At 44.2% G+C, this 14,849-nt stretch overlaps 1 protein-coding gene across 2 annotated transcripts in view; it reads right to left on the bottom strand.

Annotated features, from left to right (window-relative positions):
- Positions 1-14,849, bottom strand: part of LOC126416057 (ATP-binding cassette subfamily G member 4-like) — a 320,965-nt gene that overhangs the window by 37,658 nt on the left and 268,458 nt on the right. The gene's annotated exons all lie outside the window — the stretch shown is intronic.

The raw sequence follows: 14,849 nt of genomic DNA, 5'->3' as shown, positions 1-14,849 counted from the left end.
CGACGGCGTAACACCGATCGGAGATCAGTTGCCGGGAGGCCGATCTCCAACGGCAGTTTGCGGGTGGCTTCTTTAGCTAACTTGTCGGCGTGTTCGTTGCCCGCTATCCCAACGTGTCCCGGGGTCCATATGAACACCACTGAACGGCCACGTTGTGCAAGAGCATGAACGGACTCCTGGATGGCAACAACAATGGGATGGCGTGGGTAGCACTGGTCAAGAGCCTGGAGACTACTGAGAGAGTCACTGCAAATGACAAAAGACTCGCCAGTGCTGGTACGAACACGCTCAAGGGCACGAAAAATAGCTGTTAGCTCTGCAGTGTAAACACTGCAGCCGTCCGGCAAGGAGCGCTGGTCGACATAGTCACAAGCTGTCTCACTGCCGCGAGTAATAACAATACGACAGAGATCTTCAACATTCACGACGTTTGTCAGATTGGAACCTGGTCATATTTTTTAAATTATCATAAAAAAATCCACAAGGCAAAAAGAACTGGAAACCCGGCCTGGGTGCCAACATAGCCGTGTTTACGTCTGAGAAGAAGGGAAGGGAGGTAGCAACAGCGTACACTCCAGCACTCTTACACGTTAAATGTTCACATGCTACAGGTGTATATGCCAACACTTCATATAACAAAAATTAAACATCCACTGGCGCTTTTTTTTGGCAATACTTTTCGCACACCATCACTGTGTGTGGTAATACCTATGCTCGGAGTCGATAAAAAAAATCTGAGCCCCTATTCAATATTCCGTAAGTACTCCACAAATCCAGCTCATGGATTTCGTCAATGAAATGTGATGAATTTGATGACTGCGATCTTTTCCGGGTCACTGGTCTCAAAGTTGACTTGTGGTGACAGGTTTTGTAACTATGTGGCGGATGTAAAAATTGATAAATCGAAACGTGTCTTCATGACTCAGTATTTATATCGTATGGAATTCTCAGAAGTCGCTCGTGATACACATCGTACATGTTTTTACACTGTTGCTAGCCTACACTGGATTGTCTTTAGAAACATTAAAAGTATTTGCAGGTCTACCTGATCCACCACAACATCAACCCATTCTCAAGTGATGCTTCGCGTCTATCCAAAAAGTATTTTAAGACATCTCTCTCCTACTCATTTTAAAGGATTTTATGTCACAAAGACGAAGTATAAAACGTATTTAATAATAGAATTAAGGTGCCAGAGGGCTAACTCTACTTTCATTTATATCAGTATCAATTTAAACGTTTTTCTGTTGCGTATCAAATTTGACTCAATGTACATTAATTTTACAGCAGCCATACTTGTGTCCACTACTACATCTTCAAATCTGTCTGCCAACTTACCAAAGCAAAATAAGCAAATTTTTTTACGAAATTTAAAAACATTGAGAATTTATGTGTAAAATGTTCCGTCTTAAACGAATTTTTGTTCTGATTCCAAGTGTAATATTTCCGAAGTTACACAGGAGTTAATATTCTCATTTGTATTTTAGTAACATTAATTCAGCTGATGCGTTTGGATTACAGTTGTGTGTGAAAAAACATCATCTTTCATCTTCCAGCCCCTGCCGAGTAAAAGTAATTTTTTGAAAAGTCCGTTATTTGAATGTGAATATTACACAAATGTTTCGTTGGTTCGTATGTGATACAATTTTGGAATTAGCCAAATGAGTTTGTTCCCCACGAAATCTATTGCTCTGTCTTTAGTTGCTATAAATCTTCGATTCATTGTAGCAAAACATGGGGTAATGTTTTAAAGCGGTTTAAACATTCAAAATATGGTTTTCTCTCAGCAAATCATAAAATACAATTTTGGAAGGACTGTATGGTTTCTACGGAATCAGCAGGCAATGTGCAATATATACTGTAGTTATTAATGGCTGGCTCTAAGCACTAGGGGACTTAACATCTGAGGTCATCAGTCCCCAAGACTTAGAACTACTTAAACCTAACTAACCTAAGGATATCACACACATCCATGTCCGAGGCAGGTTTCGAACCTGGGACCCTAGCAGCAGCGCGGTTCCGGACTGAAGCGCCTATAACCGCTCGGCTACAGCGGCCGGCAGTTATTAATACTAATATATTTTATGTATGAGAAAAAAATGGCATTCTCTTGATATAAATTTTTGGTTACGTTCAAAGAGGTTGTTGTTAGGTGTCTTGATCGACATTTCTTCGACAACTGGTTATGAAATTATATCACAACTGCGGCTACATTTATTCATAGTATAATGTGCCTCAATAAACCACTGGCTTCTTTAATTATGATCATTTTTTTCATAAAAAAGCTAACATAGTATCCCTTTCTGAAAGTATGAACTTGATGGATAGTTTTATATGCAAATAACAAAGACAGACCAAATGTTTCTCAGAATTTCCATGCTAGCCATGAAATCCTGCCCTGTGAAATTTTCGCAAAGTTGGTATTTCTTTGTATTGTTCATAATATCGCACCTGCCTAGAGTTTGTGTCACAAGCGAAGGCGGTCGGGTTAAGGCTCGTTCTGCGCATCAGAGTCGCGCATTCTCTGACAGCCAATGAAAGTTCAATAGTGTTCTAAGCGCTCTGGTGTGAATATCCTACCCAATGCAAGCGTTAAACGTGATCGCGGCGACTTACTTAGTGAATTTTTATTCCATTTGTTGCGGATTGTCATGGCTGATGGTGGTAAGCGACAAATTCTGCACAAGCAAGCAGGAGGCGTAATTTGCGGGATACATGCGTACATGAAGCGTCAAGTTGGTAACTGAAGGAAGTGTGTGCGTGGGTGGGAGGATAACATTTGTAGAGAAAGGCCAAGACTCCAATACAGTAGGCAGGTACAAATGAATGTAGGTTGCAGTAGTAACGCACAGATGAAACGGCAGCCTTCGGCCTAAAGATCACAACAGTGTTAAAAAGACTCTAGATTGATTCTGTTATTAAACTAAACACCAACAATGAAAACGTTTCTTCTTCTCTTCTTTGAGGTATGATAAAGATATCGTTAATCATCGCCTTTGAAATAAGTTACCGAGCCAATAAGAGAGCCACAGTTTAACATGGAATCCGAACCACAGAGTAACTTAGTATTTTTCTCATATAAAGTTCATTTCTGCAGGTGAAAAACCCGATAAAAATTCTTCGAGCAACTGAGGTTTATGTCCTGTACCTGTGGATATGTAGTGTTAATAGCACCTTAGCCACCGAGCCACACATTTTTAGTCTATAATACACGGTCCACTCACATCAATGTGACCACAGCCTATGGGCAGTAACCACTCACAGGATGCAGGTGGCAGTACTAGCAGTGGAGGGTTTGTAAAGCATGTCGGGGGCGGGGCGGGAGCGACGAGGAAAACAGTTCAGTCATTGTCGTAATGTGGAAACGAGCTATTTATCTTACGCTCACAACGACAACATCACTGGCCTTCGGGCCAACAGTGGAAGAAGTTTCGAAACGGCTAAGTTTGTAAACTGTTCGCGTGCCCTCTTGGTTAAAGTACACTGTGCTATACAAAACTGTGGTTCACCACGAGCCATAGTTGACAGGGGTGAAAGGTTACTGCGGAAACGTGTACGGGCGAATAGACAAGCAACTGTTGAGCAACTGATGGCCTTGGTGAAACAAGGGACAACCAACAGAGTCTCTTCAACGTCTGTTCAGGGAACGTTGCCGCGTGAGGGCCTCCGCACCAGGCGCCTGGTTCAAGCATCTATGCTGGCTGCTGGACGACGAAGGCTGGAATCTAATACGGCAACTAGACGTCCACTGAGCCGTGACAGGAGGCCTTTTCAAATGAATCACATTTTAGGCCGGTATTACATTATCAAATTTCTTTTACAAAGTTGATATGTCAAATATTTGTGTCAAAGAAGTTTGATGGTGTAATAGGGCACTTTGTCAAATCTCGTCTGTCGTCAAATAAATTTGATCAAATCTAGGGCCTCGCTGTAGATTTGATCATAAAAGTCGCTTGTCTTCTGTTCACTGCAATGTGACTGTTACCACGTGGAGCGCTAGCATCGCTGCAGCGTTCTGTCATCTGTAGTGTGTTTATAAAAATGGCCGGTAAATACAGTTGGTTTGTACCGTGAACTACAAAATTCATAGAGATGTATGAAGCTGATGAGGCGCTTTACAACGTGAAGCACCCTGAATACAAAAATAGATTAAGAAGATTGGAGAGCTATAAAAATATTGCGGGGGTAATTAGCCATGAGATGCGGTTTTCGGACACAAAATTTAATTTATTTGTTTATAAAATAAAAATAGTCCTTAATGCACATAAGTTTCAGGTATTATTTTCGTTAATGTGCACTGTGGTATTCGAGTGCTGTACTGTAAGCTAGAGTAACTCTCTCCTGTAGCAAGGAATCGGAGAGTTACATTGAATCTGTCTTCTGCAGATATAGCAGTTCTTAAGTGAGTATTGTGCTTTGTGATATCAGGATACACTTCACTGAGCACATACTGAAATGTATGCTCATCCATTCTTAAGCAATTTATGTACGACTTGACGTACTCCAATACAAGCTCACATAACAAGTCCTGTTGAATGCTTTTATCGTCTCGTAAAACCCACGGCTTCACCCAGGTACGTTTCCTTTTTTTCCCCGCTTCTCCCCCACATGTGCATACAGTGCAATTGTGGTACATGCAACTGCTGCGGTTAATAACAAGTTGTTGTTGTCAGCCGTCTTGAACTTTGACGAAAAATATGATGACAGTGTGATACCCCTTTTTAGCGACACGTCAAAATTCTTGGTCAAATAAATTTGACAAATATTTGACCATATCTTTGATCAAACCTTTGACAAAGAAATTTGATAGCGTAATACCGCCCTTATGCTCCATCGGACAGATGGCCGTTGGCGTCTACGGCCATGAAACGTCTGAAAGCAAATGGTTCAGGCCGGAGGAGAGAGCGCTGTGGTCTGGAGAATGTTTTCGTGCCATTCCCTGGGTGATCTCGTTGTTCCTGAAGGCACAACTGATCAAGAAAAGTATGCCTCAATCCTTGGGGACCGTGTCCACTTCTACATGCAGTTTGTTTTTTCGGCACGATGGCATTATCAGCAGTAAAATGCAACGTGTCACACTACTCGCAGCGTATGTTCGTGGTTCGAAGAGCTCTAGATTGAGTTTACCGTACTCCCCTGGCCAAGTCCCCACATTTAAACCCAATCGAGAGTCTATATGACCACCTCGATAGTGCTGTACGCGCAGTGGATCATGAACAACGAAATCTACCGCAGTTGACCGCGGCACTGGAGTCGGCAGGAATCCACATGCCAGTCGGTACGTTCCAGAACTTCACTGGCCCTCGTCCGTAGCAGCAGTCTGGACTCTAAAAGATGGTTATTCAGGCTTTGACCGGTGGTCACTTTAATGTGAATGGCCAATGTATTTTATTAGCAGTCTGTTCGAGACAGGATAAATCTACATTTATGCTCTGCGTACCACAGCGAAATGCACGGTGGAGGGTACTTCTCGTTGTACCACATGAATAGGCACATTCCCGTACCATTCGCGTATGGAGCATAGAATAGCTGCGTAAATACTTCCGTGTGCGCTATAATTGGTCTTCGTGGCTGCTACGGAAGCGATGCGTGGTGGACTGTAGTGCTTTCAGAAATTCTTCATTTAATATTGGTTCCTGAAACTTTGTTATTAATCTATTACAGAATAGTTGGCGACTTTCTTCAAGCGTCTATCAGCTCAGGTTCCACAGCATTCCCGTTAGTCAAATAAACCTCTGGCCATTCGTTTTGTCCTTATTTGCACACGTTCAGCATTCCCTGTTAGGACTATTAGGTATAAAACGCACACACTTGAGCAATATTGTGCAATGGGTCGCACGAATGTTATGTATGCAGCCTTCATTGTGGATTTGACAGCATTTTCCCTGTGCCCTACCAACAAATCGAATCTGCCCCTTGCTGAGCTGTGGGTCGAGTTGCCCACGCGTCTGATGTACGATAAATGAAGAAAGTCTCATGAACGTACATTATAGCTGCTTTTCTCGAGGACCAGCAACAGCACCCAACTGTGGGAAACGGTCAGAGACAACTCCCACGAGGCGTCTTTCGGCTGGGCACATAATGGGCAGGCACGCCTTGACCGACACACCGCAGATTGCAGCGTGACGTCACACCAGCCGGGGGGCCTATCACATCTGGGTCGCCGAGGCGTTGAGACTATGGATGCTGCGTTGCCGCGCGGCGACATCTGACAAGTTCGGCACAGCGCTGGGTGTGAAGCTTTCGCACATCGCTCATACCGTGTAACCATCACACATCTTATAGGTCTTGCAGTACACACTAAGAGCTACAGTGCTTACTCAGATTCTATTAACATATTATCTTTTTTATCACGGGAGCTATCGGCGTTTCATACACTGCAGTGTCATTAATAAAAGATTATTTTGGGATATTTATGGCACATCGTCTTGATTTATCGTCCGAGTGGTTTTACCTTGACAATACGAGGCTTATGCCGAAAGTTTATAGCAGAATGTGTGAAAAAAATTATTTGCAGAAAAAAACGTTTACAACTTTTCAAAATACTCTCCATTAGCATGTATACATTTTTCCATTCTCTGAAACCACTTAGAAAATGTGTCAGTCCAAGCTTCTTTTGGGATGTCACTTAGTGCACTCTCGTACGCTGCAATGACCTCCTCATCTGATGAAAACCGCTGCCCTCGAATTTTTTTTAGTCTTAGGGAACAGAAAGAAGTAACAGGGGGCCAGGTCAGGTGTATAGGGGGGATGGGGTAACACTCGCACTTTTTCTTTCTCCAGAAAGTCCATCGTTCTGGCAGCCCTGTGCGCAGATGCATTGTCGTGATGCAGCAGAAGGTGCCCACTCTTGGACTTTGGATGCTGTGACTTCCATGTGGCGATGACTTTTGGAAGACAATCGTTCACGTACCGTTCAGCATTGACTGTACGACGTGTGTCCAAGGTCACAGAGGCGAGATGCCCGATCTTTGTGAAAAAAGCTGCCACCATCTTTTTTCCAGAGCTCTGACTTCGTCGAACTTTTGTGGGTGGTTTCTCCCCTGGAAAGCACCACACAGAAGACTGTCTTTTCGTTTCAGGATCATAATGGTAGACCCACGTTTCACCACCTGTGACGATATTGTTGGTGCCTTGGGACTTCCCTCCATTGAATTTTTCGAGCATGAAACGACAGCAGTCCACTCTCGCCTCCTTTTGGCTTTCTGTCAGGGAATGTGGCACGAAATGGGCACATTTCTTAGCAAGGCCTAAGTGACTATGAACGATGGTCTGTGCTGCTGTTGATCCAATATATAGGGTCCATTCAATGTCGCAAAATGTAAGATGTGGATCTTCTTTGATCATTTTCCTCACAGCATCAATGTTTTCAGGAGTCACAGCCGTTGCTGGCCGACCGGGACGAGGTTCATCTTCAATTGACTGCCGACCCTTCGAAAACTCGCGAAACCAATTTCCAACTGTGGCAATAGAAGGGGAACTTCACCAAAAACACGCAGCAAAGAAGAATGGCATTCTTCGGCACTTAAACCCTTTTTATAATCGTAAAAAATCATGGCGCGAAAGTTGTGGCGCGACAGCTCCATCCTGCACCGTCTCTGACTCAGCACGGGGGGATAAAGCTCGTAGAACGAAAATGAAAATTATACACTGCAAGAAACCGAATATTGACTTATGCACTCACTATCTGTTCAAAGGATCCGGCCACCCTATGCAATGCGTAATTGACTACTAGCTGTCACGAAAGATGGACCCTTTAGTATAAAAGGAGGCGGGGACTACTGTGTTGTCAGAGAAGCAAGAAAGAAGTAACAGCAGTGGAGTCGGTCAGAAGAGCCCAATAACATCAAACGTGGACTAGTCACTGATGTCAACTGAGTAACAAATCCGAGAGAGCCATTTTATCCCTTCTAAAGCTGCCCAGTTCGTCTGTTGGTGATGTGACTGTGATGCGGATATGCCAAACAGCAACCACTGCTAAGCCAAGAAAGATGGGCTACATATACCGACGGACACGAAATCAGCAGAAGGAATCACTCTTGAGTCCCAAAGCGCTACCACTACTCCACCACAATGAATGTGCGAGAAGTGGGGTTTAATGGTCGAGCAGCTTCTCATAAGCCACACATTTTTGTACTCAGTGCTGAGCTACACTTGAGGTGGTGTAGACAACGACGCCACTGGATAGTGAATAAGTGGGTACGATTGATTTGGAGCGACGAACCACGCTCTACACTGCGGCAATCCGAGGGAAGAGTTTGGATTTGGCGAATGCGAGAAGAACGTTACCTGTCATCACGTGTAGTGCCAACAATGAAGTACGGAGGTGGGGGTGTTACGGTATGGGGTGTTTATAGTCGTTAGAGCGGCGCTTCACAAAACACTAAATTCGGAAGGAAATGAATACAGTTTACGACATTGTGTCCTGCGTACAGTAGAGGAACACTTCGGGTATGATAACTGATTGTATCAGCATGACAAGCACTCTGTCATAGAGCGGCTTGTGTGAGGCAATGGTTTGTGGACAACAACATTCCTGAAATAGAGCGGCCTGCCCAGAATGCCGATCTGAACCCAATGGAACGCCTGATTTAGAACGTCGACTTCTCTCCAGATGCCAGGGTCCACCATAACTACCTTCTCTGGTTTCGGGTCTTGAGGAAGAATGGACTGCCATTCCTCCACTGATATTCAGATACCTCACTGAAGGTCTCCCCTGAGGTAGTCATAAAGACAACGGGTTGAGACACCCCATATTAACGTCCACCAATAGGTGTCTGGATACTTTTCATCATGCAGCGTACTCGTTTCCATAGAAATCCGTATTGTCTGTCCAGTTATTAGTACGAAAGCATCTTGTACAGCGTGCGAGAAAGCTACTTTCACAAACTACGAGCGATGTTGTAGAATACAGAAATAAAGTACAGTTCTTCGGAAGACGAATTTTTCGTGCAACTGAAGATTTGTACCATATCCGAAGTTGAGCTCGAATTTCCTGCTTCTTACGAGCAGTCGGCTTAACTGCTAGCCTATCTGGACACGCCTCCTGAGATCTCGCTCAAACTTTCATTGTCGCTAATGTCTCCACCCATTCCTGTTGGTGAGAGAATCTGCCACAAAGTTTCAGTTTCGCTACATGTTCATTACGTTACAAATTCAATATTTCTGAATGGTTTTCATCCCATTTCAGGATATTTTATTTTCATTAATTTCATCCTTATACGCCATTCGTTCCATCCCACTGCATTAAATTCATTCGTTGGAAACACGTCCCACTTAAAATCCGTAGAGCCAGGCGCACTACCCTAACCACTAATATGAACAAATTAGAATTACATTAAAACATTTTTATATATTTTATTTTTATTATCATTAAAATCATAGCCATCTGTGGCACGTTAAACGTAGGTATGACGGTGTATCATGTGGGGGGGGGGGGGGGGCGGAGACAAGTAGAAACTGTGACCCCTTGCCCAGAATCGAATCCTGAATTGCGCCTGGGTGCAGCTATGTGGTTCCTACACGATGGGTCCCCTCTCACTTTAATAACATCATTCTGGTTGGTTAGTTGATTGACTTGGGAGAGGGGACCAAACAGCGAGGTCATCGGTCCCATCGGATTGGGAAGCACGAGGAAGGAAGTCGGCTGTGCCCTTTCGAAGGAACCATCTCGGCATTTGCCTGAAGCGATTTAGGGGGGGCTTTGAGCTCTATGGGACTTAACATCTATGGTCATCAGTCCCCTAGAACTTAGAACTACTTAAACCTAACTAACCTAAGGACATCACACAACACCCAGTCGAAGCGATTTAGGAAAATCACGAAAAACCTAAGTCAGGATGGCCGGGCGTGGGTTTGAACCGTCGTCCTCCCGAATGCGAGTCCAGTGTGCTAACCACTGCGTCACGTCGTTCGGTAACTTCATTCTGAATGCAACGTTTAGTGAGAGGTGTATCGGAAGAGGAGGCATTGTTCAGCTGGCCACTACGACCGTTCAGTTTGAAACTTCTGAACTATTCTCTGTGGGATCACGTGAAGAATTTGTTGTATACTAAACAGTGTACGATCTCAAAGGTCGCATTTCACTAGCTTTCGACACTGGTACCCAAATACCCTCTGTTTATTCCCGATAGTTCCTTATTAATGAACGCACTTTGTGATAGAATGGGTTCGATTCCCGGCGGGGTCAGGGATTTTCTCTGCCTCGTGATGACTGGGTGTTGTGTGATGTCCTTAGGTTAGTTAGGTTTAAGTAGTTCTAAGTTCTAGGGGACTGATGACCATAGCTGTTAAGTCCCATAGTGCTCAGAGCCATTTGAACCATTTTGTGATAGAGTGCTGAAGCACTACGAACGTAATGTCTGCCGTTATTTATTTTCTTCTACCGCGTTAACACCTAGTTCTCTACAGGAAACGCAAATTTTGACTGATCCTTACTTTCTTATTTAAGACAGTTTATTTTCGTCTGCTTTATCGTCTCGTGAAATGTATACGAGCAAAGCCGGCGAAAAAATTAAAATAAGTCAAAATTGTTCGAATTTGGTGCAGTTCCAAACCACAGAAATTATGTGGATTGCGCTGCCGATAACGTTCGACACCATTCAAAACAAACAACAACATTCGGTCTATCATCCGCCAATCCTAATGTAACGCTCATTATAAACAGGAAATTACAAAGTTTCGGGTTCGTTTAAGTGTCGAAATAACATCTCGGTCAGGCAATAGCACAGTGATATAGACTCAGAAACACATCATCCACACAACAAAACACATCATCAATCTGTAGTCTCCAAAATGGCTGCTAATATCTACGAAAGGTGTTTAATAAGTTCAAATGGTTCAAATGGCTCTGAGCACTATGGGACTTAACATCTGAGGTCATCAGTCCCTAGAACTTAGAACTACTTAAACCTAAATAACCTAAGTACATCACAGACATCCACGCCCGAGGGAGGATACGAACCTGCGACCGTAGCAGTCGCGCGGTTCCGGACTGAAGCGCCTAGAACCGCTCGGCCGCCGCGGCCGGCGTTCAATAAGTAGTGCAACACATTTTTTCTCGGGCAGTTTCGTTTGAGAAAATGCGGAATTTGTTGTGGGGCATCGTGGAATATTCTCGTTTCAACCCCTATAGTTTCTTGAAGCTCCGATAGGTGCCGACACTATACGTTGCCTTCAAAATGGCGTCTGTAACGGAGGTGCTTTACAAGCAGAGAGCTGTCAATGAGTTTTTTGTAGCGAAAAAGCAGAGCTTCGTAGATATTAATAGGCGGTTGCAGAATGTCTAAAGACACCTGGCAGTGAACAAAAGCACGGTGAGTCGTTGAGCGAGACGTTGGTCATCATCGCAACAAGGTCGCGCAAACCCGACCGATCTCTCGCATGCCGGCGGTCACAGAGACCCGTAAGAAATTGAACAATGGAGTACATCGCGTTCGTCGTCGCAAAAATGCAAACCAACTTTTTCTTCTCCATGACGACGCAAGGTCTCAACAACTCTGCGCACCCGAGGATCTAACAAAACTTCATTGGACTGTTCTTCTTCACATATACTACAGTCCGGATGTCGCACCTTCTGACTTTCATCTGTCTGATCCAATGAAGGATGCACTCCATAGAAAGCAGTAAGTGGATGATGGGGAGGTTATTCATGCAGCAAGACGTTGACTCCGATGTCGACCAGTAAAGTGCTACCATAGAGTTTTGTAGCCAGAAGAGTGGGGAATAATGTGGTGTCTTGGATTCTTGAATAAAACCAACCCGTTTTCAGATAAACATGTGTTGTTTTACTTACTGAACGCCCATCGTATATGCCGAGTCGGGTGCAGATCGATAAGTTTCTAGATTTACTTTTAAAAACCGAGGGAAAACTCCGTTTCTGTAACTGACGGCTTATGTAGCAACAACTGAGCAGGTGACGGCTCTAAAGTTCTGCAGCATAAAACTCACAGGTCAATAGCTGTATGTTTACCGTGTACGCCAAAGTAAAAGTTTGACATATATACCGAATGTACTGGACTGTAGGTATCGTCGCATTAACGAAACGAAATGATTCTGGGAAGTCCACTGAATTCAGACACACGCGAAAGAACGCACGTTCCAGAACACGTTTCCGCGTGTCCTCCATCGGGAGCGCGTAACAGGTAACAGGGTTCACGGAAGCACTGCGGCCGCGTATTCAGGGAACTGGGGGTCAGTTACGTGTTACCTGTCACGTCAAGGTCTAGGCAGGCGCCGCCTTCGTGGAGAACAATCTTAACGAAAATCAATGGCTTTACCATGTACATGGTACTCCACACGTGCCAGATAGCTTTGCGACTACTGCGGAAAGTTTAGCGATTAGCTGGCTTTATTACTTCTAAAGACGCGACTGACGTTAGCTTGGTAGGAGGAAAGCTAGGCACCATACGTAAGATATTAGTGACGGAACAACATCTCCGAATGGCCTCAGACGGGAAAAGGAATAGGTCATAGCATTTTTAAGGAATCATTCTAATTTCTCCCTTAAATTATTTAGAAAAAATACGGAAAACCTCAGTTTGGGAATTTCAGTTGTACCACTCCATAAAATATACCGAGTGGCCCACTTAAACGTTTCAGCCCAGATAAGGCGGAGGCACATACAAGTAAAGACATTCTAAAACGTTAGTAAATATAAGTTTTAACACAAATTTACGTTGTTTTCTTTTTTAATGGATACCCCGTTTTATTTCTTACGCAATCTATAACATGAAAAATCGCAAAGAGAATGGCGTTGGTTGCATCGCAATACGTCAATTACATCCCTAAAAATTGCAATATGAAATTGACGCTTGAAACTAACTAAACGCGCCACTATTGCACGTCCCGAGATGCAAGCGTGATCTCCACATACACGATATGATCAAAAGTATCCGGACACCCCCAAAAATATGTCTTTCATATTAGGTGCATTGTGCTGCCATCTACTGCCAGGTACTCCATATCAGCGACCTCAGTAGTCATTAGACATCGTGAGAGAGCAGAATGAGGCTCTCCGCGGAACTCATGGACTTCGAACGTGGTCAGGTGGTTGGGTGTCACTTGTGTCATACGTCTGTAAGCGAGGTTTCCACACTCTTAAACATCCCTAGGTCTACTGTTTCCGATGTGATAGTGAAGTGGAAACGTGAAGGGACGCGTACAACACAAAAGCGTACAGGCCGACCTCGTCTGTTGACTGACAGAGACTGCCGACAGTTGAAGAGGGTCATAATCTGTAATAGGCAGACCTTTATCCACACCATCACACAGGAATTCTAAACTGCATCAGGACCCACGGCAAATACTATGACAGTTAGGTGGGAGGTGAGAAAACCTGGATTTTATGGTCAAGCGGCTGCTCATAAGCCACACATCACGCCGGTAAATGCCAAACGACGCCTCGCTTGGTGTAAGGAGCGTAAAGCATTGGGCGACTGAACAGTGGAAAGACGTCGTGTGGAATGACGAATCACGGTACACAATGTGGCGATCCGATGGCACGGTGTGGGTATGGCGAATGCCCGGTGAACGTCATCTGCCAGCGAGTGCCAGATAAAGAAGCAGCTGTCGATTATCAGTCCAATATAAAAAGAGGGGTAGTGTGTCGCAGTATCAATCCTCCACCATTCGATCCCACTCCACCCCGAAGAAAAAAAAAAAAAAAAACGAGATTCGCTTACCCATCAACAAGATTTGCTGGCGATGGCACCCGAAAACCTTAGCGGGAATCCTGTGAGCTGCATTAGCATCATGGATATATCCCAATGGTCCTCTACGGCGGAACGAATTAACTGATTGAATAAATGTTCGTACAACTCTTTTGACTTTAATGCATTCTGTGACCATAATGATGCGTCGTATGACCCAAAATGCAGTTTTGCTGTCTGAAGAGCCAGCATTTCTCTATTCATAGCTTTCCGAGTAAGCCGTTACTGCAACTCACTTCCGTGCGGTGAAAAAGGCCGTTCTATGAAAATCGACGGAGGCGTCTGGACTTCAGTGCTACCACCCTACCCCGTACATATTACCAAAGAAATCATTGTTCTTCACGTACCGTTGGGGCCACAAGCCGAAAATGTACCGTTTGTTAAAATTTGCTCAAGTTACTAATCATAAGAAGTTACATTTGGATCCTCTCTGAGAAAGACAAATTATTTGTCCACTGTAGGTCGTGTGTCAACGACCTTGCCGCAATGGTGACATCGGTTTCCGTCAGATCATCGAAGTTAAGCGCTGTTGGGCTTGGCTACCATCTGGATGGGTGGCCATACGGGTTGCCGAGCACTGTTGGCAAGCGGTTTCATTCACCCCTTATGTGGCCAGTTGAGAAGCTACTCGAGTGAGAAGCAGCGGTTTGCGTAAAGAAAACTGACAATGGCCGGTAGAGTGGTGTGTTAACCACATGTCCATACCTATCCGCATCCAGTGACGCCTACCGGCTGAAGACGACACGGTGACTGGTCGTACAGTTGGGCCTTCTAAGGCCCGTCCAGACAGAGTTCAGAGGTTATGTATTAGCTGATCAGTATAAGACTTTGTAAATATTCGTGTGCTGGTTGTAACAAGAAGTATCAATATTCGTCCATATCGGTCACTTATCATTAACTTTTAGTATGTAGGACGGTGGTTCTCAATCTGGGGGGCATTATTCTGAGCGGTAAAACAAGGGGTTTTATTGTGACTCGGCCATGGGACTAAATTATTTTTAATATATAACTATTTCGTAAGACTATAATAATCACCTAACTAATGAGGAGGTATTGAACAGAATTGGCGAGAAGAGAAATTTGTGGCACAACTTGACTAGAAGAAGGTTGGTAGGACATGTTCTAAGGCATCAAAGGATC

The sequence above is a fragment of the Schistocerca serialis genome, chromosome 8 (assembly GCF_023864345.2).
Source record: "Schistocerca serialis cubense isolate TAMUIC-IGC-003099 chromosome 8, iqSchSeri2.2, whole genome shotgun sequence".
NCBI lineage: Eukaryota > Metazoa > Arthropoda > Insecta > Orthoptera > Acrididae > Schistocerca > Schistocerca serialis.
The sequence above is the reverse complement of the archived record's forward strand: the minus strand, read 5'-3'. Positions and strand labels throughout refer to the sequence as shown.